The 27,490-nt window shown below is 50.4% G+C and overlaps 1 protein-coding gene and 1 long non-coding RNA gene across 7 annotated transcripts in view; one reads left to right on the top strand and one right to left on the bottom strand.

Annotated features, from left to right (window-relative positions):
• Positions 1 to 27,490, bottom strand: part of NDST1 (N-deacetylase and N-sulfotransferase 1) — a 99,560-nt gene that overhangs the window by 42,525 nt on the left and 29,545 nt on the right. The window contains exon 1 of one of the 6 annotated variants that reach the window (XM_075900552.1): positions 982 to 1,078. The exons of the other annotated variants lie outside the window; for them this stretch is intronic. The gene's annotated coding sequence lies outside the window, so the exon portion shown is untranslated. Of the gene's footprint in view, positions 1 to 981; positions 1,079 to 27,490 lie in introns of those variants that run through there. 6 annotated transcript variants of the gene reach the window in all.
• Positions 1,002 to 26,921, top strand: LOC142818745 (uncharacterized). Its single transcript, XR_012896391.1, has 3 exons — positions 1,002 to 1,059; positions 23,944 to 23,995; positions 26,659 to 26,921. It is a non-coding gene; the product is annotated as an uncharacterized LOC142818745 (long non-coding RNA).

Genomic DNA, 27,490 nt, shown 5'->3' with positions numbered 1-27,490 from the left:
AGCTGCTATGTCTTGTAACCCATAAAAGTACTTAGCGAGAGATTAAATGAATACCAAATATCTCTGCCCATGGGTTTACTCTGTGTATGTGACAACATTTTGGTCTAGTCGGTGTCTCCTGTGTGTTTGGGTCTTTGTCACATGGCAGGGAAGAAGAAAACTTTTTTTTTTTTTAAAGGGAAATGGTGGTTTTACAACTGCAAGAGCCGGCAGGCGGACACTCAGGTCAGCGCAGCACCTGAAAATACTTGAACTGTTTTAAAAAATTAGGTTAGCAGGTCCTTCTCAACAGCAGCTGGTTATTAAATTACACATGGTCAAAAATTAGGATCTAAATATTATCTATGGGGATCAAACCCCAGGGACATTAAAATTTCAGACATCTGGTAGGTTTGTAACAGACACCCAACGTCGGGACCTGGATTACGCATGCTGCTGTGGAAAGAAGTAACAAAGCTATTTCCCGTTCATCCTCTGAGTAGACATCCATTCAATGCCCAGTGGATTAGCCCTTGATCGTATCCCTCTCCTCTGCCTTGCTCAGCACGGGCATGTGGGTACCACACCCACCTCCCCAAACATTACTGATCCCCGGGCAGGAAATCTCTCGTCTTTACAGCTCCACAGCCTGAGTATACAACTCTTCATAATGCAGCGGAGTTTTTCTCCAGGGGAGATTATAAAGCGAGAGCAAAGAGCCAGAAAGTTGAATTAAATGGGAAAAAAAATTAAATCACCCCTCCCCCGCTATACACAACCCAGCATGCAGGAAACCACCTTACACGATGCCCCGATTTGGTACCTGGAAGGCTGGCGGCTCGCCACCGTATTTAACACGGCTACTCCTGATCCGAGCGCCCTGACAAACAGCATTACCGTCAAACGGGCTTTCCAGGCATCCCCTCCCTGCCCCCAAGCACTGCCAGCCAATGTCAGCGTGCCAGTCATCATGAAACATTAACACAGCAGCTCCCAACTCACTCCTGCTTTGTCTCCTTCCCTCGCAATCTGGGGCAAGTGCTCTCCCAGGGAAGATCGCTGCTTTGACTCAGGCTCGCGGTAAGCGAAAAGGGGTGGGGGATGTGCCACACACGGGTTAAAGGGATTGGGGGGGGGAGAGGCGGGGAGTGGAAAACTACTGATGGCAGAGACAGAAAACTCGCCCGGTTTTGTGAGAAATGAAACAAAACGACTGAAAAGCTGCCGCCGCCACCCCCTTGCCTGCCACTCACACCCTGCTCAGAGTTACTCCCCTCTAGCCAGAGCCACTGTCGCTTGCAAAATCGTGCTGAAAGAAAAGGAAGCAAACAGGCATGGCCAGGCTAAAGCAGTCTCCCAGGAGCAGCCGTTTCCATGTGCCCCCGCCACCTGGCTCTGAACTCTCCCCAAAGGTCTTGCTGCCCACTCCCCGGGGGAAAAGGCCGGGCCTAGCGTGGCAACAGTTTTCAACGAGGCCACATGCCCACATGGTCATTTCTACGGCAGAGACGAGACTGGGGCATTAAGTCAATAGTCTGCGGGGGGCAGAGGAAAGAAAACCCCAGTGTCCCATTGGCCTGAGCAGCACGAATGGGAACCCCGTGGAGGGAGACAGCGAGCCAAGCCCTCCATGCAGGACAAAAGGAGCCAGGAGAACATGAAGCTGCTGGTTCTAGTTGACGTCCCATGGCTTTGCCACAGCCCTGCGCGGTGCACCGTGTCTCCACACCGACTTTGTGCTGGGGTGAGAAAGGTTCACCGGTAACGGGAGGGGACGGGGCGGCTCCCCACCTGCCGCTGCGTGCGTTTAGTTCGTACCATGGCCGAGTCAGACCAGGTACAAAACAGGGGTGGGGAGCCTCAGCCCAGGGGCCGGATGTGGCCCCTGGCTTGCCTGGATCCGGCCCCCGAAGCTGAGGGGCTCCCCAGCATTGGGGAGCCCACACTGGCACTCCAGTCCCCCCACTGCTCCATCACAGGGCTGGAACACACAAAATCTACCAGGCTGGGGGCCCCCCCAGGCTCTGGTGTGCGAGGGGGAATGTGGGGAGGGTCATGTGGGAAGATAATGGAGCAGGTAATTAAGGAAATCGTATGCAAACACTTGGAAAGTAATAAAGTGATAGGGAATAGCCAGCATGGGTTTGTGAAGAACAAGTCATGCCAAACTAATCTGATAGCTTTCTTTGATAGGATAACGAGCCTTGTGGATAAGGGAGAAGCGGTGGATGTCATATACCTAGACTTTAGTAAGGCATTTGATACGGTCTCGCATGATATTCTTATTGATAAACTAGGCAAATATAACTTAGATAGGGCCACGATAAGGTGGGTGCATAATTGGCTGGATAACCGTAGTCAGAGAGTTGTTGTTAACGGTTCTAAATCCTGCTGGAAAGGGATAACAAGTGGAGTTCCTCAAGGGTCTGTTTTGGGACCCGTACTATTCAATATCTTCATCAATGATGTAGATATTGGGATAGAGAGTACTCTTATTAAGTTTGCAGATGATACCAAACTGGATGGGGTTGCGACTTCTTTGGAGGATAGGGACATAAGTCAAAATGACCTTAGCAAGTTAGAGAAATGGTCAGAGGTAAACAGGATGAGGTTTAATAAAGAGAAATGCAAAGTGCTCCACTTAGGAAGGAACAATCAGTTCCATACATACAAGATGGGAAGCGACTGTCTAGGAAGGAGCATGGCGGAAAGGGATCTAGGGGTCATAGTGGACCACAAGTTGAATATGAGTCAACAGTGTGATGCTGTTGCAAAAAAAGCAAATATGATTCTAGGTTGTATCAACAGGTGTGTTGTAAGCAAAACTCGTGAAGTCATTCTGCCGCTCTACTCTGCACTAGTTAGGCCTCAGCTGGAGTACTGTGTCCAGTTCTGGGCGCCACATTTCAAGAAAGATGTGGAGAAATTGGAAAGGGTACAGAGAAGAGCGACAAGAATGATTAAAGGTCTAGAGAACATGACCTATGAAGCCAGGCTTCATGAACTGGGCTTGTTTAGTTTGGAAAAAAGAAGATTAAGGGGGGACATGATAGCGGTTTTCAAATATCTAAAAGGGTGTCACAAGGAGGAAGGCGAAAATTTGTTCCTCTTGGTTTCTGAGGACAGGACAAGGAGTAATGGGCTTAAAGTGCAGCAGGGGAGGTTTAGATTGGACATTAGGAAAAAATTCCTAACTGTCAGGGTGGTCAAATATTGGAATAAATTGCCAAGGGAGGTGGTGGAATCTCCCTCTCTGGAGATATTTAAGAACAGGTTAGATAGACATCTGTCAGGGATGGTGTAGACGGAGCTTGATCCTGCCTTGAGGGCGGGGGGCTGGTCTCGATGACCTCTCGAGGTCCCTTCCAGTCCTATTATTCTATGATTCTATGATTCTATGATTCTCCTCCTCAGTCAGCGGCCACGTCACTGAGGGTTTGGGTTTTTTCCCTTTGTGCTTCTCACTTGTGCGTGGCCCTCGCCTGATTTTTCTGTGGGTCAGTGGCCCCCGGCCCAAATAAGGTTCCCCACCCCAATATAAAGCCTCATTAAGGGGCCCTGGAACAGGTGGATTAGTGCGCGCACGCACACACGCACCCTGAAGGTGCTAGACAGCCACATACTGACGGGACTCCGTGTGTAGTCTGGGTAGACCCCAGATGAACAAGGCCATCAGTACAGTCATGTGTAGGGATGAAAATCCCGTTTCAAGTGTCTAACCAAATCACTGGTCTATCCTGGAGCAAGCCCCCCCCCACCCACAGCATGGCACAGGTGGGGGATTGCTTCAACCGGGCCAGATAGGCTGCACTGTGGGGGAAGGGGGTTTCTCTGGCAGTGTGACAGGCATAGCAAGGCTGGAGCGCCTCCCAACCCCCGCTGTGATGCTGGAGCAGCCCCCCGGCTAAGTCAGGTGCTGGTTAGCCGGTTACCAGTAAGCATCCCCAGGAAAGGAGGGGTGGAGAGGACAGAGGGCCTGATTTTCCGAAGTGTCGAGCACTCACAACAGCCACTGAACTCCCTGGCTGCTCGGCTCCTCTCCTGATACTTAAACGCGCGATCACGATTCAAAACATAAGAACCTTTGGAACCCTCCAGGGCGGGGGGTCTGGGAGCCTGTGCTTTCCCCCAGGCCTGGTCGTTGGTCAAGAGCTACTGAGGAAAGAAGGGGTCTAGGAAGGTCATCGGCGTTGGGGGGAACGGGACGAGGACGGCAGAAGGAGTCTGCCACCGAGGAGCCATGCTGCAGTCTCGGCCAGCACCGCTGGCGATATGCTATTGCCACTCGCCATGGCCCCGTGTGCGGGGCTGCTGTCGGAGGAGCCAGAGGCTGCTCCTCTTGCAAGGAGGACGTCCAGCTGAGGAAAGCTTGGTACGGCTCCTGCAGGATGCCAGCGAGAGGCTTCTGCTCACGGCAGAGCTCCGCTGTGCGAGGCTCAGCCAGCGTGGGCGGGCAGGACACGCACACGCTTGTGAACCTCGTGATTAGCAAGCCACGGGGACTCCTCCCCCCTGGACTGCCCTGTCTGCTCTGCATGTGTCTGCACTTGACCCGCAAGCCACCAGAGGCGACCGCTGGCTTTCCTTTTACACACAGTGACACAGGAGCTCAACCGTCGCCAGGACACCGGCGATAGGAATGGAGACAGCCCAAAGCCAGGGGAGCTGACAATCGCACTGGGCCCCGCGGTAAGGTGGGGGGAGGCCCGGCTCCACACTCCCAGAAGGGGCGGAGCCTCAGGCAGAAGGGGTGGGGCCAGAGCAGCATGCCACCGCCCCTCCCTCCCAGCCCTTGGTGCCGCCCAGAACACACCACATGGCGCCCCAGCCATGGTTCCAAGAGCCCAAAGCTCCAGGTACCATCACTGCTGCAGTAGCAGTGGCCAGAAGCCCTGGGCCCTTTTGAGTCACCAGGACCGGGGGCAATTCCTCCCTCCCACCAGCAGGCCTGCCCAAAGCACCTAAAAATATTCCCTGTGGCCATGCTGCCCCAGCAGCCCTGTTCCAAAGACTCCTCCAAAAGTGCCACCTTCTTTCCTGCGCCTGCCCAGAACCATTTCCTCCACGTCAGCCAAATCCCGGGGGGTGGCCCCATTCAGCCAGCCTCCCATCTTCCCTTAAGGCCCTGCTCTCCGCAGCTGCACCTCCTCGGGAGACCGAACCGCTCCGGCTGCTTTAATTGGCCACCCGGGATCGGTTTATTCTGCTCTGCCAGCGCAAAAAGGGGAGAAAGGTCATTGGGAACGAGAAGGGAACCCTGACCTCCCCCAGGTGCACAAAACCTTCCCCTGCTCCATGGAAAGCATGCGAGAGCCGCCGGCACGGCCCAGCTTCAAGAGCGAGAGGCATAACAAAAGGAAACCAAATCCTCTGTCCTAACCCTGATTCTGCCCAGGTGTCTGAAAGGGATGAAATATGAGCCAGGGCGTGCCAGGTGAATCTCACCGCAGGTCTGCAGCAGACTAGGCACTCGGGGAAATATTTAATTGCCAGCGGTGAGGGGGGAGGGAGGGAAGCATCATAAACCAAAGTTACAGGTGAAATCAGTGAACGTGGCAGGTTCACAAGTCTGGGACTCTCTAAATGAGGCCAACCCCGGGATCACCCTGCCAGGGCGGCACACGAATCCACGGAAGATGGGCACGCAAGTCTAGTCCCGGTTCTTTGGGCTGGGATTTTCAAAGCCACCTAAGCAAGCTGGAAACAAGGGACTGGGTTTCCAAATCCCTCACTCAGCTTTGGGAGAAAATCCGCTTCGGCACCCAGAGTTCATTCCGGACAGGCACAGAATCGGCCACCTGGGACAGACGACGCAAGAGGCCACGTTCATGCCACTGGAGGCTGGCCCTAGCTGGTTAACGTGACCCTTTCCCTCCTTTCTCCCCTCCTCCCTAGCTCTGCCAGGGCCACCTCTGCCACCACTCATTGCAATTTGGCTCTTGCTCTACGGATTCCAATCCCGTGGGCTTGAAACTGGCACGTGGGATGCGGGACGCCAGTGGGTGCCACTCCCCAAGGAAGGGGAAAGTAATGGTGACACCACCTTCCCCCTCCAGAAGCATGTCACCGTCAGACCCACTCAAATAGATCCTTCCCACATCCCCCTCCCTGCAAAATTCCTTCATCTCTCTCCTCCAAGACAATAACCCACGTCACTCCTTCTCATGAGGGAATTTTGCCTGTGGTTTTTTTAATAAGAAAAGAATTCCTCTTCAACTTGCAAGCTGCCCTTCATGTGTCCCTTCCTCCTCCCCCCGCCAGCTATTAATCTGATCTAGGAGACAGCAGGGGGGTTGGTCTGGGCTAGCATTTGGGAAGGAAGGGGGTCCCAAGAGGACCACAGATGTACTCATTTTTTAAGAGACGCAGCTGAAGGTAGACACTGAAATATGCTGAACCCCAGAGGTGTGACTGAGGTGCTGGGAGCCACAGTGAATTTGCTTTTCTGGATGCAGAAGGGCAAATGGGAAGAAAAGGATGCCTTTTGTTTCATCTCCGGTGGTGAAGACTTTTCTGATGCTTCCATTACACACGCATAAACAGTAACTGGACCCCGAGGAGGAAGAGAAGATAGTAACACGAGATAGTAACGCGGATGATTAAAGATCTCAGGAACTGTGACGATGCAGAACAGTCAGCGACAAGTGGGTATATTTAACAGGAAGAAAAAAAAAGGAGATTTAAGACTGAGGCATGACAGCCACGTTTCATCAGGGCTATGCTGTGCCTTGTCTAGGATTGAGAGAGGTGATGTTAGATTGTTAGCTCACTTAATCTAACCAACATTTTCTAAAACTGCTGTCAAGGCACCCGGGTTTCTGCACGTGCCAAGATGGCAGAGTTAAAAGAATACATTCTACTGTGTCTGGACTAGAGCTTTGGAAGTTTGAACAGCCCCTTTCATTCTTGGTCAAAGAACAGTCTTATCTAGAGTAGGATTGAAGATACGATGTCAGTAAGCGTTAGCTCACAGGCCAGTTAACATGTTTGAACAGCAATGGGCAACCGAGGCTAGAGAGTGGGCTGCTTCGTCTCAGTGGGTCGCAAAGATTGTCATAACCAAGACAGTCTCCCAGGATAGGGTAGTTTTGCTCATTGTGCTTGCATGCCTAGAACTGCAGGGGGTGCCAAATGAACCGTAGCAGCGCTGTGATTGGCTGCACTGGGAGCACATGGCTCTCACAGTCACTGTTGTGTGCAACCAGCACCCAGCTCACTTCACGCATCCTCACTTTACTACCACCAGTAGGACAACAATGACTGATAGAAACCGACGGAATACGGCAACCCTCGTGGGCAACAAAACATCTCATGGGCCACACACGGAACCCGGTGGGTCGCATGTGGCCCTCAGTCTGCCACGTGGTCCACCACGGCGTTTGAAAACACAAGTGCAAACACAACAGTGTCAATCTGAAGATGCAGTCAACTGGTTGAGTTCAAGACCAAGGTCCCCTCTACATCTTAGCTCAACCAATTTGGCTGTGTGGACAGCCAGGTGTCTCACGTGCACTGCACTTCTCAAGCATGTTAGGACTTAGTAGCTACTATGTTCCAACACCATTCATCTGGACAAGGCTGCGAGCGAAGATTAATAAAGTCATAGGGGTTGTTTTTAAGACCAAAAAGACCATTCTGATCATCTAGTCTTATCCAGAGACCTTCCCTACAATAATTCCTAGAGCAGATCCTTTAGAAAAACAGCCAGTCACGATCAGGGAGGGATGTAAAAAGTGGTTTAAAAATACTAGTGGTTACACGTGTTGCTTAAACAAGCTTTATACCGCAGAGCTCGCAGCAAAGATTTCCCAGGAAGGCTGCCGGCCTCACTCCCAGGAGGAGGCAGCTTCGCTGCGGACTCTGCAGCAGGCTCCCAGGGAGCCAGTGTGTAACCTACAGCAGGGGGTCAGGCGGGCCTGCCACGGACAGGAGCTGCTCCGGCCCCAGTCAAAGCAGCCTCTGCCTGCAGCGGCCCCGTGGGGTAGGAGTAGCCACCTGTCCAAGGTAGGGAGGAGCTACTCCAGCCCCTACCAGTTCACTATTTACATCCCTAATCCAATTTAAAAGTGTGCCACCAAATTACTCAAGAGAGAACCACAGGCTCAATGCCAAAGAGGCTAAAAACTGAAGCTGAGAAAGGAGCAAACATAGAATCCTAGAACACTAGAACTGGAAGGGGCCTCGAGAGGTCATCAAGTCCGGCCCCCTGCCCTCACAGCAGGACCAAGCACCATCTAGATCAGTGTTTCTTAAATTGTATTCTGCAGCACACCGGTGTGCCGCGGAGAACAACAGAGTTCAAAATGGCCAGCCTTAAAGGGGTAGGCAACTTTTTTTTTTGGCTCAATAATTTCCCCCGACCTTTTTTTTTTTTAATTGCTCAACAAAACAATCGTTGGTGTGCCTCATAAAAAAAAAAAATATTGTTTGGTGTTCCTTGGTCTTAAAAAGTTTAAGAAACACTGGTCTAGATCAGTGGTCCCCAACCTTTTTGTGTGGTGGGCGCCGCACCGGTGGGTGACGTCATCCCGCTGTGTCGCCCAGCCCCGTGCCAAGCGTGCCTGCGCTGGTGCCAGACCCCCCCCACTGCGGCCATTTCGCCGCTCTGGACCGGCCGCCCTGCTCCTGAGGCTTCCCTGCTGTGCTCCCCAGCAGGTTCTCCCACTGCAGGCGCTTCCCCATGCCCCATCACGGCGCAATTTTGGCCCTGCAGCACGTGTGGCCCGTCCTCCTCCGGCCATCCTGCGTTGCAACCCCGACTAGGCGGGCGCACATAAATGTCCCGGCAGGTGCCATGGGACATTTAAGATCATAAAAATGCAGATCATCAAGCATTTAAGAGTCTACAGAGAAATGTTGTTACAAAAAGGGGAACTGATGTGAAGGACTAATGCTTAAAAGCTGCCATCCAAGTGGCAACTGAAAATATATTTAAAAAAAAAAAAACGAACAAGCACCTAAGAGAAAGCACCATTAGAAAGTGAAAATGCTGGATAGATGTGTGCATGACCGCCTATCAGTACACATCGTTTCTTTGCTTTGCTGGTCAAGCAAAGAAATCAAGGGAAGACAACTTCATTTGCTTTAGCGCATGTTTGCAGAGCAATTTCAGGATGCAAAGCACTGCTGAGAATTATTACTGAAACAAAACCCTACAGTCTGAAGAGCATGGGAGTCGCTGGGTAATAAATCACCACCCTCCTCCTCCTTGCACACAGCTTTTCATCTCCAAAGCATTCTTCAGACAATCACAACATCCGCACAACGTCCCTGGGCAATCAGATATCAGAGTGATGAAGCACAGCATAAAAACTCACGACTGTCGTAATCACCAAGGAATGTAACAGAAACCCATATTTACAATGGGCTAAGGGGCCCCAACAGAAGCGGATGTGTGCTCCTCAGGCTTATTCTACACTTAAAAAGCTCAAATCGACCTAGGTAAGTCACTCCAGGCTGGGGAAATTTTGCACCTGGAGTGCCAGAGTTACCTTGACCTAGCTATCTGCATAGACATGGCTCGCTCAATGAAAGGATTCTTCCGTCAACCTAACTACTGCCTCTTGGAGAGGTGGATTAACACCACTGATGAAAAACCCTTTCCATCAATGTAGGAAACATCTCCATTACAGTGCTGCTGTACCTGTGCCACTGCAGTTTCTGCAGTGCCAGCAGACATCCAGCCTACATAGAAGTCTGTCCTGCCTTACCCGCCAGCCTTTGGGAAGAACACTACCTCGCTGCCCAGCTCATAGACTCATAGACTTTAAGGTCAGAAGGGACCATTATGATCATCTAGTCTGACCCCCTGCACAGTGCAGGCCACAGAATCTCACCCACCCCTCCTAGAATAATCCTCTCACCTATATCTCAGATATTGAAGCCTTCAAATACTTTGAAGACCCCAAGATGAAGAGAATCCTCCAGCTGTGATCTGTACCCCATGCTACAGAGGAAGGCAAAAAACTTCCAGGGCCTCTGCCAATCTACCCTGGAGGAAAATTCCTTCCCAACCCCAAATATGGCGATCAGCTAAACCCTGAGCATGTGGGCAAGACTCACCAGCCAGACACCCAGAAAGTTCTCTATAGTAACTCCTAACAGCTGCTCTTGGGAAGGTCCTAGGTAAGGATTTTTATAAATCCAGAAGCTCTGGGCACCACATTTCAAGAAAGATGTGGAGAAATTGGAGATGGTCCAAAGAAGAGCAACAAAAATGATGAAAGGTCTCAAAAACACGACTTAGAGAGAAGACTGAAAGAACAGGGTTTGTCTGGAAAAAAGAAGACTGAAAGGGGACATGAGAGCAGTTTTCAAGTACCTAAAAGAGTGTTATAAGGAGATGGGGGGGAAATTGTTCTCCTTGGCCTCTGACGATAGAACAAGCAGCAATGGGTTTAAATTGCATAATGTCCTATGATATCTGGACATTAGGAAAAACTTTCTATCTATCAGGGTGGCTAAACACTGGAATAAACTGCTTAGGGAGATAAGTATCTCCAGTGATGGAGATTTCACAAAGAGCAGGTTGGATACATATTTATTGGGGATGATCTAGACCAGTGTTTCTCAACCAGTGGTACGAGTACCCTTAGGGGTATTTGAAAGAAGTCTGGGGGGTACTTCAACAACTGAAATTTGGAGCAAACGGAATTTTTCTTTTAAGTTTTACAGTGCTTTATTATTTTTGTACTTTTTACACCCAAAAATTTCATCACCCGCCCAGCTACGATTAAGTTGTTTAAACAAATGAGTTGCAATGGTAGAAAAAAACCTTTGTGTACCTGAATACTATAGGTATTGGGGGTACTTTATAAAAGAAAGATTGAGAAACATTGATCTAGACAGTGCTTGGTCCTGCCGTGAGGACAGGAGCCTGGACTTGATGACCTCACAATGTCCCTTCCAGTTCTAGCGTTCTATGATTCTAAGCTTTCGTGAATGCAACCCTTGGGCACAAACCACTCTTTAGTCAGCTGGAGCAGGGGTACTCAGCCAGGGGGCAGCAGGAGGCACGGGGACCTTTGCATAGTACTTTGGAGAGGTCATTTATTACCTCCCTGGACACTCAGTAATGGACTGAAAAGTAGCCGTCCTTCTACAACAGAACTTCAAAACCAGACTGCAAAAAGAAACAGCAGAGTTGCAACTCATTTGCAATTTAACAAGATCAAATCAGGACTGAGTAAGGATTCGGAATGGTTCTCTCACTACAAAGGCCTCTCGTGGCATTCACACCTCCCCATCAGCTGCTGGGAGTGAGCCACATCTACCCTGCCTGATTTGGCCTTCTTAACATTGGCCCTACACTTGATAAGCCACCCCTTTCTTATGATATGCTAGTACCTATGTATATCCCGCCTCTGTAACTTCCACTCCAATGCATCTGACGAAGACGGTTTTACCCACCCGAGCTGATGCCCAAATAAATCCGTTCGTCTGTAAGGTGCCACAGGACTCCTCGCTACTTTTGCAAATGGAGATGCTAAAGCAGAGTTCAGTGGTGGGCACCAGCCCACAAGGGGAGTCCCAGCAAAGCCACGCCCAGTGCACAGTTCTTAGCCCACAGGACAACCATGAGAGCAAGCTTTATGGCCGTCAACACAATGACGCTCTGACCACCGCATGCTGGACTTCCCGCATGTACCAAAAAGAGCCTTCATGAGCTCCCATTGACACTCATCCCTACTAGAGAAGGTAGGTCCAAGCCCTCCAACCCCGCTTGTTCAGAGCGCTCGTGCCTGCTCGCTAGCAGCCAGTCTGCAATATGTGCTAATAAATCATTCAGAACCGCCCGTCCCTCCCCTCTACCTGATTCCATTACGCATCCTGACAGCAGCAGGAAGCAGATTCCGACCATCTAGCATCACCACAGCCCCGAGACAGCAAGGGAAAGTTGGATTTTATTTGAAAAACAAGAACCCGGGGGTGCTTCTTCCCTCCAGGATTGAGCCTTCCAGCAGGGCAGACAGAATCTGGACCATTTCAAGCCAGAAATGCTAGGTCCAGTTTGTCCCTGCCTTGGACACAGCTTACAATTCTCAGCTCCTTTCCTGCTCCTCCCTCTCGCGCATGCGCAGCAGAAAGGGGCACAGGAGGCGGCATTGGGGCAGCCCAGTTTACTGGCATTAACGGGCGCCTGTGTGCAGCCAGAGTTTCGGGTCTGTCGTGTGGCATGAGTAACCCTGCTACAGAGCCTAGACCAGGGGTGGCCAAACCGTTACAGACAAAGAGCCAAAGTAGAGGTGGATACAGAGCAGAGAGCCAAGGGAAAAAAGTTGTTGAGGCTGTTGCTACACTTCAAAGGCGAAAGTGAAAGTACTGCGGGGAGCCCGGGGCCAGCGGGGGACTCATGCTGTTCCCCACTGACCTCGTGCTCCCCGTGGTGTTTCAAAGTGTCAGTGCCACATGGAGCCCAGTGTCATTGGAGAAGTCCCCAGTTGGCCCCGGGCTCCCTCGATGCTGCTGCTTTGAGACACCGCCTCCCTCCCCCCAGCAACTTGCTGCCTCTTTCTTATACAGCTGGTCCCCGAGTTACGAACGCATCGATTTACGACCGTTCATATTTACGACCAACCTCCTATACAGTCAGAACTCGAGTTACGAATGAAATCCGCACTTATGAACAGCGCGGCCATACGTCAGTGAATGTAATCCGACTTACAAACACATCGAGTTACGACCAAGTACTTGGAACGTAACTGGGACCGGCTGTAGTGTGTTGACTTTCTGATAAGCATTTGCTTATCGGATAGTTGACTAGCCGTTCCCATTCCTAATGGTGGTGGTCCATTCCAGCCTCGGCCTCTGGCAGCCAGGAAGAGGAAGCGACAGGAGCAATCAGTGGTCATCAGCTGCCCTCAGATGCAGCTGGGTCATGTGATATGGCCACTGGCCACCCAACTGAACAGGACCTGCGGCAGTCCATACGTACAGCACGGGCAGCAACTCTCAGACCCAGCACCAATTCCATGGCTAGCTGCCACAGGCAGACAGCTCACAGGAGAAAAAGGCACCCATAGAACAAACAGCTTGCTCCAAATGCTAACCCCCCACTCCCACCCCAAACAATGCTTCCTCTGGTCTCTGGAAGGTGCCTTGCCCTCTGTCCAGGGGAGGCTGGCACACTAACCAAGTGCGCCCGGTGAAGCAGGGCTGATACCCACGCCGCTCAGCACCTTCCACAGTCAGCCAGAATGTGACCGAAGAGAGGTCTCTAACCTCTGCAAGGCCACAGAGCATGCCATAGACAAGACTGGGCCGTGGAGCTGGGTCCCAGGCTAATCCACACAGACCTTTAAATCCCGCCCCCAGCCTCACATTTCAAAGCGCGCTTTAAATCCTGGATGGCGATGCACAATCCCGGAGAGACATCCCCTCTGGCAGCATTAGACCAGCGCACACGGCAGTTAGCGCTTGGAAAGCCCCTGGAACAGAGCGCTTTCCTAGACTACGGGTACCCACCCACTGCATTCTAAGCGGAAGGAAACATTAACTGCGCATTTCTGCCCCCTCTCGCCCGAACACTGGCCAGTCACGAGACTTCCCTTTCCCATCTCAGCAGCTGTACAATGGTAGATAAGGAATGGCTCAGCCAGAGAGGACTTGGACTTCTTAATGGCTGAGCACACACCAGCTGGCCCAATTCAAAGGACAGACAAACAACGGTTAGGGGGCTTGTCGGCAGGCCCCGAGGACGGCTTTCTGTGCCTGCTCCCCAGATGGTGTAAAAGGAAAATGAATGAACGTGTTTTCTTTGGTGACAGGAAAGGATGACCTTGGAAGGAAGGCACAGAGTGTGGAGTCGGGGCTCACTACGTGACCTAGGGCAAGTTACTTAGGCTTTGGCTACATTGAACAGGGTTTGCCAATATAGATGGACTAGTACAGCTAGACTGCCGATGCCGCCTGCTCCGCTGGGACCCAGCTTGTACAGATTGAACCTCTCTGGGCCAGCATCCTTGGGATCTGACCGGCGCCGAACCAGAGAATTTGCCAGACCACAGAAGGTAAATATTGTCTAGCAGCATCCCCAACACTCCCACTGCTTGCTGGGCTCTTTAAAGACATTTAGGTGTAAATTAGAGCTAAACAACAGCACAGAACCCTGAGAGCCAGGATTGGGAGGGGGCTGTAAACAAACTTTATGGGACTGTGGGAAACTTGGCCACACCCATAGTAAGTGGACATCTGGTTAACTAAAATCATGCCAGACCACAGATGTTGCTGGTCCAGAGAGTGCCTGATTAGTGAGATTCAACCTGTAATGGGCGGGGGAGGGGGTTCAGCTTAAACCAGTTTACCCTTAAGCTTAAACCAGTCAATAGACTTTTATGCCGCTGTAATTGCATTTGCATTATAGTTTTTGCAGGCATAGCTAGGTCTGCCAGAGGTGTATTTTTCATACCCCTAACAGATACAGCTAGGTTGGTAAAGATTTCTAGGGCAGCCCAAGCCTCAAACTCTCCAGCCACGATACCCGAAGTCACTAGTCTCTCCAAAAGTCTTGGATGCCAGCCCACAGCTTATCGGGGATATGCATCACAGGGTCGTTGGGTGAAGTGTACTCAGATCCTTGGATGGAAGACACCACAGAAGTGCTTGGTAGTGTCACTGGGGATGTAAACAAATAGTCGTGTTTACGATTAATCGATAAGCCTAGGCTTATCGGTTAATCTTCCTGACTACTCGCATTCCCCCCTCCCCTTTGCTGCCTCTGTATCAGAGGAAGCAGCTGGGGTACCAGGCGGCCGGTCCACGAGGGGAGCTGATTTTTACACTGGCTCCCCTCACTGACCGGCTCCTGCCCGCAACCCTGCACTGCTGCCTCCGCTAGAGGGGCTGCAGCACGGCGTGGCAAGGGGGTCCCCAGGAGTGAGACCAGAGATACTCGCTGCTGGCCCCACCCCAAGGACTATAGAATAGTCGAGTAACCGCTAAGAATTCACACGGTTACTTGACTATTCAATTACCCACCAGCTAACCTCCCTACGTGTCACATGAAGCTGGATGGATTCGATGGGTCAGTAAAACCTCCCACAGAAGTAGCACCCACAAGTTAAGCATCACCTTGGGTGCTTCTCCTTGGACAGGGACTTCCATGGCTGTCAGCTGAAGGGTCTAAGATGCTGTACTAGGGATGTTAAATTCGGATTAGTTGGCTAATCAAATAGTCGATGCAATTTGCTTCGATTAGTCGATAGGGTGCCTCCGCCTAGGGCTGTTGCTACACTTCAAAGGCGAAAGCGCCGCATGGAGCTCGGGGTCAGCTGGGGACTCCGCTGACCCCAGGCTCCATGCGGCGCTGCCGCTTTGAAATGCCACGGGAAGCTCAGCGTCAGGCTACAAGCGGCATTTCAAAGTGGCAGTGCTGCACGGACCCTGGGGTCAGCGGGGGGAGAGGGGAGGTCCCCAGCTGGCCCCAGGTTCCACGTGGCGCTGCCGCTTTAAAGCACCCTCTCCTCCCCCCCCCCTTTGCTGCCTCTTTCTGATAGAGGCAGCAAAGGGGGCGGGGGGGGGGGGGGACTAGTTGACTAGCCTGTCGACTATCCGATAAGCATTTGCTTATTGACTAGTCGGTCACATCCCTATGCTGTACTTGACTCTGATGTGCATTTGCAGGCAGGGGAATCAGAGCTTCAATATCCCAGCTAGTAGGGGCAGGGTGGGTAACGAGTCTCCTTTTCTAATAAGATCCTGAACCTAACGCAGGCTGCTTGTAATGTGCCCATTCCAGCTGTGAACAAATCAAGCTGTCACTGGAGCTGTGGAAGCCAGCGAGGAATGCTGACAAAATCCAGGCAGAATGTATTTAAAATCTATAGTATTTCATCCAGGGGGGATTTTAGCAGAAGTTCCTCCTGCATTTTTCAGCTCTCTTTGTCCTCCATTTTAATATCAGATCCTACTGGGAAGGAGCACTCAGAAGTCACATAAAGGGTGGCTGCTGGACCCAAGTATTAGAGAAACCCCACAGACTGCACTGCAAGAGTGAAGTTGACTTGTGCATCCCCCAGGCTACTCATTTTAAATGAAATTTCCAAAAAATTTGCTAACAGAAAAGGGGCCCACTTCTAGCATTGCGCAATGCTACCATTCCAACTTTTTCTGCGCAGTTGGTTTCCATTTATCTACCAGGTCTACTGCAGAGGATTCTCCACCCACCACAACTGCCCTGCGGCAGAAAGTTCGGATTGCACTGCTCAATGGGGCAGGGGGCGCTGGGTGACGTCTGGAACCCACTCTTGTGCTACTAAGCCATGTCCCACCCTGCCGGATCCATAACTGGCAGGGTTTGCCCGGCTCTCCATTAAGGGGATGAGAATGTCAGCACACAGAGGCCTGGCTGGGCCATTTGCCCAAGAAGCCGTTCACTGGCCACACTGGCCACCTCTCCTATTTCTGACTGAGAAGGTTGTGGCGTGAACTAGTGCTCCCAAGACACAGCTGCACCTGATCCCCTTGACCGGTGTCACTACCTTGACTGATCCGGTGGGTGTGAACCCTTGCCCACTTCCCACAGGTCCCTGGCTATGCTGGTTAGCTAAGCCACACAAATGAGTGAACCAGAACAGCTGGTAAAAATCATGATTGAAGCCAGTTCAAACACCATAGCCGCAGCGCACAGAGAACTTAGCTCTCCAGAAGCCCCTATTTCCACAGCCTTCACCTTGCAACAAACATCCCGTGCTGCTAGGGCTGGCGGTCTAGAGCGACAACAGTGGCTGGGTAGCTTCTCGATCGCCGGCCCACTGGACAGACACACAGGACTGTGGGTAGAACAGCTGCCCAGTTTTTCTGCTGCTTCACACGGGGGAGCCCTGCAATCTCAGGGCCTCCTTTTAAGGTGGGGACCCAGACTAAGCAGAGTATGCTATCAGCAGCCAGCCTGCTTAGTGGTCTCATCCTGCACCGTCTCTTGGAAAGGCGTCTCTCCCCCTACTCCTCCCGCCCCGCCTTTCTCTCCCCCATCTTCTGACATTCACATGAAAGGAACAGTGGGGGGGAAGAGGGAGCAACGCAGCAGCCTCATGCTCCATCCTGCCTAAAGTAGGCCAGCAGTGGCTTTCCAATCATTAGCCTTCTAATGCTGCCTCTCGCATGAGCTGGCCCTGCCCTTCTCCTCCCTGGCCATGAGACACATTCCTTCTGCTTCATGCAGAGCCGAGCCGGGTCTACCTCGCCACCCCCCACGTGCTGCAGCAGACTCACTGGCCTTGCTGAGCACACACCAGACCAACTGCCTCTGAATGCAGTGGCGGCTCTGCCACTAACCAGACAAGGCACAGGCCCACACAAACACATGGGGTCGCGGATATCGGAGGCGGCAGGCAGCCCCAAACCTTCCTGATGTAACCTCAGAGGAGGGTAAGAAGAAACACTCAGATCTAGGGCTCATGCACTTAGAATCATAAGCACATCACACCCAGCCCTTCTCCCCTACCAATTGTCTTTCAAGGAGAGCCTTTTAACAAGAGACAGCCCTGTGTTTCAGCCCGCTGGGGTGAGGATCATTACTGCAGTTTCTTGCATCAATTATTCATTGGCTTGGAAAATATCATAGCTATTAGATTGATCCTTTCCGTTCTAGGACTAAGTTCTCTGCAATCTCCCTTTCCATGGCTCAGACAGCGTCAACATGAATGGTCCATGCTCACAATGTAGATGAGTACCCCGGTCACGCACAGGCAGAGACCAACTGCGCCCCTTCCCCTTCCAAAAACCACCTCTGGTTTTACAAGGCAAACCAACTATGGGCATGAGCCCTGTTAAGAAGGATAAATAACACCACACAGTTCTTCTCCGGCACTTCCCTCCTGCTGATCTCACAGTATTTTATAAGGAGGCCAATAGCCCAGTCCCGGTCTTACAGATGGGGCACCTAAGCAGGGGGAAATAGTGCCCCCGTCCTTTTCCAGGAGCTGGATCTCTGGAGGCCCAATCAAGCACGCTATTCATAGGCAGAGCCCTGTAAATCCACAGATATCCATTTATAACCATGGGTATCTGCATCCACAGATTTGGGTGCAGTAAGCCGCAGCTCATTTTTGCAGATACAAATTTTGTATCTAAAACTAGGGATGTCACTGGTTAGCCAGTTAACTGATAAGCATCATACAGTAAGGGTGATGCTTCCAGGTTCTCAGTTAATTGGCAGCCTGGTGAGGCCCACCCACCACCTCGGGCACTCCTGGAGTAGCCCCCTGACCACTCACACCACGGGCTCCTGTGGGCCTCTAGCAAAAAAAGACGGCTCAGAAATGAATTGTGGGAGTTGTAGCCTGTCGAGCTAGCTTAGCCATTTCTTTTACTTAGCAGGATCCTAAAACCTGGAACCTGTAAAACTCGGGCACGAGCAAGTCAGCATAACAAAAGGTCGCCTATGACCCATAGATAAATGGCCTGATAGTTACCCTAGATTTTGGGGAGCTGCTCATGAGAAGGGGCTCATATATATGGACACAAACAGCCACAGGAGCCCTGAATCGATCCTGGGTCTGGATTGAGACAGGTGTAACCACAAACTTGCTTTCATAGCAGGTGCCGCATGATCATTAGCTAACAGGGATTAATGTGTTCGGCTCCCCACTACGATGAGGGCGAGGAAGTTTGTTTTACACATGGAAGGCCGGGCAAGTCAATGAATATTCCTGACGGTATCCACACCCTACGATAGGCCAAGCCACCCTGTAGCGAGGGTGAGCTGTCCATCACTGACTTTTCAGCTCTTCGTTCTGAGTTACCATTCTTTGGACTTTTGGGGCACTTGGACGATCAGACTCACAGGCCGTGAGAGTGACAGGGCTGGTCCTTTGTCTCCCACTCACCAGGTCCCGGAAGAAAACAAATTCTGGGGTGCCTGATTCCAGGATGAGACTCCTATTACTCCAGAAATATCAGTTGTCAATCAATTCAATGATTTTCTCTCTATATATATTAAAAAGTTTTTCCTGTGGGGCCGGCTGGGGGGGCAGGAAGACCTGGGAGGAAGAGTATGGGGCCTTGGCCTGACAGCTGGAGGGAATGAGCTGGGCCAATTGCGGCCTTGGTCCAGTCCAAACTCCCACCTCCTCCCCGGCCAGGGAGCCGGGGCTGGCCTGGCCTCAGGGGTCCTGGCAACCAGGGGGAGGGGGGCCAGGCCAGGCCTGCCACATCTCAGCCTGGCCCTCCACAGTGGCCAGGGGGGAGGGGGGAGAGAGGGACAGCCAGGACTGCCTACCCCCAAAGAGGGGGACTGGAGAGCGTAGCAAGCATGGGGCACTGTCTCCTAGTTAACCACTATAAAGGGTCAGGCTACAGAGTTATCAGTCCTTAAGAATTCAACAGCAACTTGATTAAGAGAGTTTTCTTCTGTTTCATGAAATAGAGTCTATCAAAGTAACCCAAAGTGTTGTAAACCAAAATTCACTTCCTTCACTTAGGTGTTACTTTCCTGGAATATGCTACATCAGAATCCTAACAGTTCTCTAGTGGTCCATAGAGTCTCACAAGGTAATCATGGCCTGAACGTGAAATACTTAAGGAAAAGGCAGATTACAAAAATCTCAACCATTACAATTGCAAAAGTAGCCCAGGCTGCCTTTATACATCATACAGGAGACAAAAGGCGGGCAAACTCCATTTCTCCCTGCACGTCACCTTAACCTCTGTACATCTCCTGACATGAGGGAGGGTCAGAAAGGAAAAGTTAGACTAGAGGGCAAACAGAGCAAACAGAGAATAAGATAAGCTGACTCTCAGCTGATGGCCAATGAGAGGACCCAACCACACACAAGACCAAGCCTACAGCTGAGCCAACACCTGCCACAAATGAACTATTTGCTTTGCCAGATCATTCTTAGCAATTTGCCAAGGACTGTCTGCAAAACAGAGGGGTGTGTGAGCCAGCTGATTTCGCAAAGGGGTTAGAAGGGCTTCTTGCACTGAGGTTTGCAGCTCGCTTTGAGATCTTGCGAGCAAAAAGTGCTGTAGAATTGCAAAATAACAAATAGTCCTGTGGCACCTTAGAGAGTAACAAAAATATATATAACATCAGGAGCTTTCCTGGGTAAAACCCACTTCTTCAGATGAGCTCCTCCGATGAAGGTTTGCCTGCGAAAGCTCATGATACTATATATATTGTTTAGTCTCTAAGGAGCCACAGGACTACTCGTCGTTTTAACGTTACAGAGTAACATGGTGACTGACCCCTCTGAGACTCCGTAGAGTCGCAAGCCATTGTCAGCAGTGGCAGGAACATTAAACCCATTAAAACAATACAGTGATGCATCTGGGCTACTTGTGTTGTAGCCACCCCTTAAGGGAAACATAGGTCACAGAGTGTCCATTGGTTACTTCCTCCTGATTGATTTTTCTTGACAATTTCCCATGATAGGGATTTCTGAAAATGCAAAGTCGAAGTCTCAGTTAATCATCTCTAAAAACAAGGAGCTTTTCCGTTCCGTTCCACACCCACCCACCCTTCCCTTGCCAACATATGTACACAGATTATCAGAATCAGACAGATAATGGAGCAGCCACCCTCCAATTCCATTAACAACTGTTCGGGAAGCAGATGCTATCAAAGCTAATTGAGCCCAAAATGTAGGGTTTGTAAACAAGCTGTCCTAATACTGAAACATGGACCAATTCAGGGTCTATCCCTCCTGAATTTCCCTGGAAACAGGGTTTAAAAAAAAAAACCCACACAATAAATATTCTCTTTCAGACAGAGGCCCCACAGTTGCTGCAGTAGTATGTCCATTTCTAGGATATTCCCTTCCAAGTTTTCATGCACGAACTAGAAAATGCTCTAGCATGTCCCTCCTGGGAAGTCTACTGAGGACAATCTCGGGGCAGGGACTGGCTGCAGGCCAGCTCTCTCATGGTCAGACAGTGCATAAAAAAATAAATACAAACCGTAATCCACACCATTCTCCAACCCAACCAAATGGTTAAAAAACCAACAAACACGAACTGTAACGAACAGCAAAGAGCAAATGGGATTTACAAAATTCTCTCTTTTTTAAACCCTACCAGTGTTACTAGGAACATGGCCAATTTTTAAGCCCTTTTAAATACAGTTTCGGGCCCCCCAAGTCCAAACTCTCTGCTTAGGTCACTGATTACCAGCCAGGTTTGTGAGCTCACCCAGACAAGTGGTGTTTCCTTTTTAAGCACGCTGCTCTCTCTAAGAGTGAATCTGCCCTGAGCCACAGGAGTGCGTGTCCATCTCATTGTCATTCTAGCAGCAACAGGCTGAGTGTGTGCCATGGGAGGTGACCTACCGAGAGCATCTGCTGCTTCGCTCGGACTTGTCTCGGTGATAGATACATCCATTAAACAGTCCTTCCTGACAGTACAGTCACATGACCCAGTTATTCACACCGGCCAGTTCTTTTATCCAATGCTCTTTGTAGCACATACTCCCCCTGCGCCCCACAGCTCATGTACGTACCACCCCATATTTCATTAAAAACTGCCAAGGGCTCAGACAGTTTATCAAGCACACCCAGTAACCCAGCACTGACCTCACTGCGCTGGGACAGTCGGAATCCGTAACCCCGTAAGCAGCAACAGAACAGCTCAAACCTCCCTGCAGAGCTAGGAAGGGGACTTCTGGGGGCAGTTATCTGCCTTGGGGGGGAGGTGCAGGACGACATATTTTCCCCAGCCACTTCGCCTGCATATCATTAAGAATGATTAAAGGTCTAGAGAACATGAGCTATGAAAAAAGACTGAAAGAATTGGGCTTGTTTAGTTTGGAAAAGAGAAGACTGAGAGGGTTGGAGGACATGATAGCGGTTTTCAGGTATCTAAAAGGGTGTCATGAGGAGGGAGAAAAATTGTTCTTCCTGGCCTCTGAGGATAGAACAAGAAGCAATGGGCTTAAACTGTGGCAAGGGAGGTTTAGGTTGGACAGTAGGAAAAAGTTCCTAAATGTCAGGGTGGTGAAACACTGGAATAAATTGCCCAGGGAGGTTGTGGAATCCCCATATCTGGAGATATTTAAGAGTAGGTTGGATAAATGTCTATCAGGGATGGCCTAGACGGTACTGGGTCCTGCCATGAGGGCAGGGGACTGGACTCGATGACCTCTCGAGGTCCCTTCCAGTCCTAGTATTCTATGATGCTCTGATTTTCCTCCAACACAACCGCGGTGCTTGCGTCACTGCACAGTCCTGGGGGCAGATGCTGGGAAGTGACCAAACCATATAGAGCATTTCACCACAATTGTTCATTGTAACCATCATTGCTGAGCGGGGTGCCAGGAAGGAGCTCATCCGTGTTTAAAAACCAGCTCCCCACGCAGATTGGCTGCTTATCATCCTGATAAAGAGGCAGCAGCGCAGGGAGGCAGCAGCCCGTCTGGTGGGGTCTGAGCTCCCGGACCCAGCATGAGCCAGAACTGAGCTGCGCTACCTAACCGCTCGGCTCCTACTACACTTTAAATGAAGAGCCACAGCAGGGGTAGGTTCCGGACCCATTGCAAGCTAGCACGGAGCTGGGCTGCTGCCCAGCCTGCTAAAAAAATTTATTGGCAGGGGGGTAGGGGAAGGAGGGAAATGCATGTAGTCTATAGCATTAACCTATAAGCTTTTGTTTATCGGTTAATTGACTACACTATTACATTCCCACCTGGGCCCTCTTTGCTTCCAAAAGATGGGATGGGGGCCTCATCTGAAGGACACTGAGCATTTGGACAAGGTAGCATTCTAGACCACACCAAACATCCCTGCACCAGTGTCAGCTGTGCGGTACTGAATCTCGTTAGCCCTTTAACACTCCCCCTGCACTCAAACTCCATCCTTAAAATTTATTACACAGACCTCTAAAGCACCAGCATAGCCTGCTGTACCAGCCCTAGGGTCATATACACAGCCCTTGCACTCAATCAGTAGAGCCGTGCAAATCGGTGGATATCGCTTTATATAGATCTGCAGACTCAGATGGCCATGGCTCATTTTTGTGGATGCAGATGCAAATTTTGTATCGACAGCCCAGCGACTACGCACAAATGCACATGTGGATGCCAATTTTGTATCCGCACAAGGTGCTCAATATCAGATGCGTTTAGTCCCATATAAAAGAACAAACTCACTCAGCCAAGGATTATTCCAGAGCACAGATATCTAGTGTGGACCCCAGGCCACCCTATCTGCCTGCCATGAAAGGCAACAGCACCAAGGGAGAGGGTTAGAGGGTTCCTGCCCTTCTCACATGACCAGCATTCAGCATGGTCTGCCTCCTGCTTCCTAAACTCAGGGAAGCACAGATGTTCCGATAGAACCTGCATTCCTTATTAGCATAATCTTCCTCAACCACTTTGCCAAGGACCGCTCCATCTGCAGGGCTGCCACTAGACAGAAGGGACGTGCTTGGTCCCACCCCTTGGAAGGCGGTGGTGAAAAAAGCAGGGGGTAGTTGGGGGCATAAGTGGAAAGTCAGCAGGTCTCTCACAGAAGCATCTGAAGGAATCCAGACTCCCCCAGTGGGGAGAAGAAAGCCGCGGTTAAGAGATAATATACGCGGCAGGGTGGCAGGCTGCTTCATGCGTGCTAAAAGGCGGCTATTTTCCAGGGAGCGTTAGAATCATTTTTGATCATAAGAGAAGCTGCCAGTGAGGCTGCTTATCTGCCTTGAGGATGGTGGAGTTTAAAGAGCGAGGGGCCCATCGCACACTCAGATTAAGCAATTCTGGAAGCAGAGCTCTGTCTGTCATTGTGGGTGTGTCCAGCTGTGTCAATTACACTCAAGCAAAATGCAGGACAATGTAGCACTTTAAAGACGAACAAGATGGTTTATTAGATGATGAGCTTTCGTGGGCCAGACCCACTTCCTCAGATCAAATAGTGGAAGAAAATAGTCACAACCATATATACCAAAGGATACAATTAAAAAAAAATGAACAAATTACACTCAAGTGACAATAAACCGCCAAACAAAAGAAGCAGGCTGTTGAAATGAAATATCTTTTGTCACCAGGCTGCTGTGCACGAGATCAGCTGTCATGACACTTTGGGTTCCACTGGAAAAGGTAACTAAGACTTTGTCTTCATTTCCAAACACAACGGCATGGCCATGGCCCCAGCACTGGGAGAGAAGTCATCCAGCGCTTGATGCAAACCTCCACAAGGGGTGCAGGCTCCTTGCTAGGAGCCTGTTTACACTGGGCACTTTACAGTGCTGTAACCTGTTGCACTCAGGGGGTGTTTTTTCACACCCCTGAGCTCTGGTCTACACTAGGGAGTTATTTTGTAATAACCCCCCTTATTCTGAAATAATAAGTGGCGCGTCCACACCACCAAGCCTGTTATTTCGAAATAACTCCTGCTTTCAACGAGGAACAACACTAATTTTGAAATACTTATTTTGGAAGAGCAGTAGTGTGGACACTCCAGTGCTGCTGTTTCAAAATAACTGCTCCCCCAAGTAATTCAAACTAATTACTCCCCAGTGCTTCCTGGAACTCTAAGTCAAGGTAGCACATCCACATTGAAGGAATCTGCCTCACACTAATTTCAAAGCGTCCCTGTAATGTGGACATGTTATTTCAAAATTATTTATATTGGGAGTTATATCGCACAGTCAACCTTTGGAACTCCTTGCCAGAGGATGTGGTGAAGAGTAGGACTTTAACAGGGTTCAAAAGAGAGCTAGATAGATTCATGGAAGGTTGGTCCATCAATGGCTATTAGCCAGGCTGGGTAGGAATGGTGTTCCTTGCTTCTGTTTGTCTGGAAATAGGTGACAGGAGAGGGATCACGTGAGGTTTACCTGTTTTGTTCCCTTCCACGGGGGCATCTGATATTGGCCACTGTTGGCAGACAGGATACTGAGCTAGATGGACCTTTGGTCTGACCCAGTACAGCAGCTCTTAGGAGTTATTATTTCAAAATAATTTCCTAATGTAGACATGCTGTGAGTGAGAAAGTTGCAGCATAGCACCTTGCCGGAGTAGACAAGCCCTTAAAAAGTGGTACAAAAGGTGAACCGGAAAGATCCCCCTGCAGAGTCCTCTGGGCAAAAACATTTGTCTCATCAAGGCTTGTTAAATTGGCACTAAGTTTCTGTACGTGAGTGCCAGGGTCACAACACTCACAACTGGGTGCCTGAAAGTGGGCACCTAAATCAAAGCTGACCAGCTTTTCAGAGATCTCGAGTGCCTGTAAGCCCCACTGATTTCCATGGATGCTCATCACTAGAACCCTGCAAATCTGCACATACCCACTTTATACCTGCATCTGCGGCAGCGAAGGCAGATATCCACGGCTCATCTTTGCAGATGCACGGGCAGATACAAATTTTGTGTCCGCACAGGGCTCTACTCATAACCTCTGAAAATCAGGTCAAACACACCCACTTTAGGTCCCTCCATGAGCCTTTCATAATAAAACTTACCTGTCATGGCCAAAATGTTCAACCAGGTATTTGGGGAATCTCTCTGCATGCTGCACAGAGGCCGGGGGAAGAGGGGGACTTAGAAGATTTCAGTCCTCCCCTGTGTAGCTGACAGCAACCCAGGTGGGGTGGTAGCTTGAGAAGTCTTTCTCTGCTTTGGATGGCCAGGAAACCAGCCCTGTTGGTTCTCAAGTTCTCTCTTTTTGGTGGGACTACATAGCAGCTGCAGTCTCAGCTCCCCTGGGGCTCACAACCTACTGCTCAGCACCCCACTCCCTTAAAGCTGCGTAGTCTGCAGTCACGTGCAGGACACGGTGCTGACTTGCTTTCGGAAGGCTCCTGCCATTCTTGGGCATGACTTTTGCAGAACATGAGTCATAAGAGCAACCCAGCCCTCTTCCTCCTGGTGTGTTGGGTCTGACTCACACCAGCTTCCCAGCTGTCCTGGAACTCCAAAGTCTCCTGATACTGCCTCCTTCCTCCCAGCCTCTGGGGACAAAGAGAGAACCAGAGCGGAGGTGGAGGGAGGGGGGTCTCTACCATGTCAGTCATTTCACCCCTCACACAGTTCTCTCCCCTTGGCACCCCACGGGAACAAAGTCGGTTAACTCCTCTGGGGCCAAAGTTCACGTGAAAAGATTTCCCCGGAAAGTAGCACTGGCGAGGTGTGTTCCCCTCCCACCCCCGTTTACCTATTTCAGGGACAGGCCTAGGGCTGTGTTCATCCTACCTGCTCCCTTGACCCAGTCCACTTGCGGGCTACAGCGTAATGCAGCTTTTTGAATGTCGTGTTGTTTCGCTGCCAAAGCAAAGCAATTCTTCCCCCAGCAAAACCTGTCAGATGCGGCCAAAAAAAAAAAACAACCCCAAGATACCTGCCAAGGATTAAAATTTATTTTTAGGTAAAGGCCACTGCTTGCTACATGGTAGCCAGGAGCTAGGCCTAATACCCACTGCTAGACAAAGGCCCCAAAACGCTGAATTCCACTAGAAACATATGCTGGAAACCCTAGCTCTCCGTAGATATAAGTCATATCTATCCCCGGCAGATTCCCAAGATATAGGACTTTAATAATCTTGCGTCCCTCTCCATCACCTCAATTCTGATATAATTTTAGCATGCACTATGTAAAGGAAAGCTACAGGTGGGAAATTAAGGCTTATACCAGCTGGAAGCGTGAAATAACCATGCTAAAACCTCAGTCCCTCCTCTACTGTAACTAGTGGCGCATGAAGCGATTCCAGGCGGAGCGCAGATTGCAAGCAGGTAACAGGGTGCACCTCTCCTCTTTGTTTTAGGCACAGCTAGAAATACTACTGCCCCGTGGGTGCCATTTCTGAGGCTGCCACAGGGACATAAAGAAAATGGGGAAGGGCCTGCCACCTCAAACAGGAATGGCGTTCACTAGACAATCCACACCATGCTGAAATTTGAGGCTTCCTGGCCCGAAGCATTAATCTTGCAAACCGTCGGCATTCTGGATTGTCAGTTGCTAAAATCATATCACACTATGAAATGGCAGGGGACAAGCAAGATCGTAATCAGAGGGACCAGAATCTTATGACCTGCCAACGTTAGCAGCAATGTGACCGATGAGCAGGAATGCTTTCAAACAGTGGTTTTCTATCTGTGGCCCATGAAGCTATGGGACTCCCCGGATCATGTCAAAAGGGCTTGTGAAATGTGTTTACCAAAGAACAGCGGTTTTCAGCCAGGGGCCCCCAGACTATCCCTATGATTGGAGCAGAGAGACACTTTAGAATTTGAAATATTTCGGGTCTCACAAATGAAAAGCGGTTGAAAACCCACTGCTTTAAAGACCAGCCACATACACAAGAATGACAGCATCCGCACCATTCAACAACATAATGAGAATCCCACGCTGCGAAGGATTGTAAGGAATTCTGCAGTTTTGTCCCTCACAAAACACAGCCAAGCTCCCCCTCTCCCGCAAATCACCTTGTCTTCGTTCAATTCTGTTTGTAAGCCACATTTGAAGAAACTGACCAGACAGGCTCCAATCTTGTAACTGAGAACACACAAGTGGACAAATGAGGCTCCACACAGACGCAGCAGTCTGCCCAGGTACTGCCAATTGCAGAACTCGGCCGCCGTCTCTTGATTTGCTAT

Source organism: Pelodiscus sinensis, chromosome 17 (genome assembly GCF_049634645.1).
Source record: "Pelodiscus sinensis isolate JC-2024 chromosome 17, ASM4963464v1, whole genome shotgun sequence".
Classification (NCBI taxonomy): Eukaryota; Metazoa; Chordata; order Testudines; family Trionychidae; genus Pelodiscus; species Pelodiscus sinensis.
This window is presented reverse-complemented; position numbering and strand designations above follow the sequence as displayed.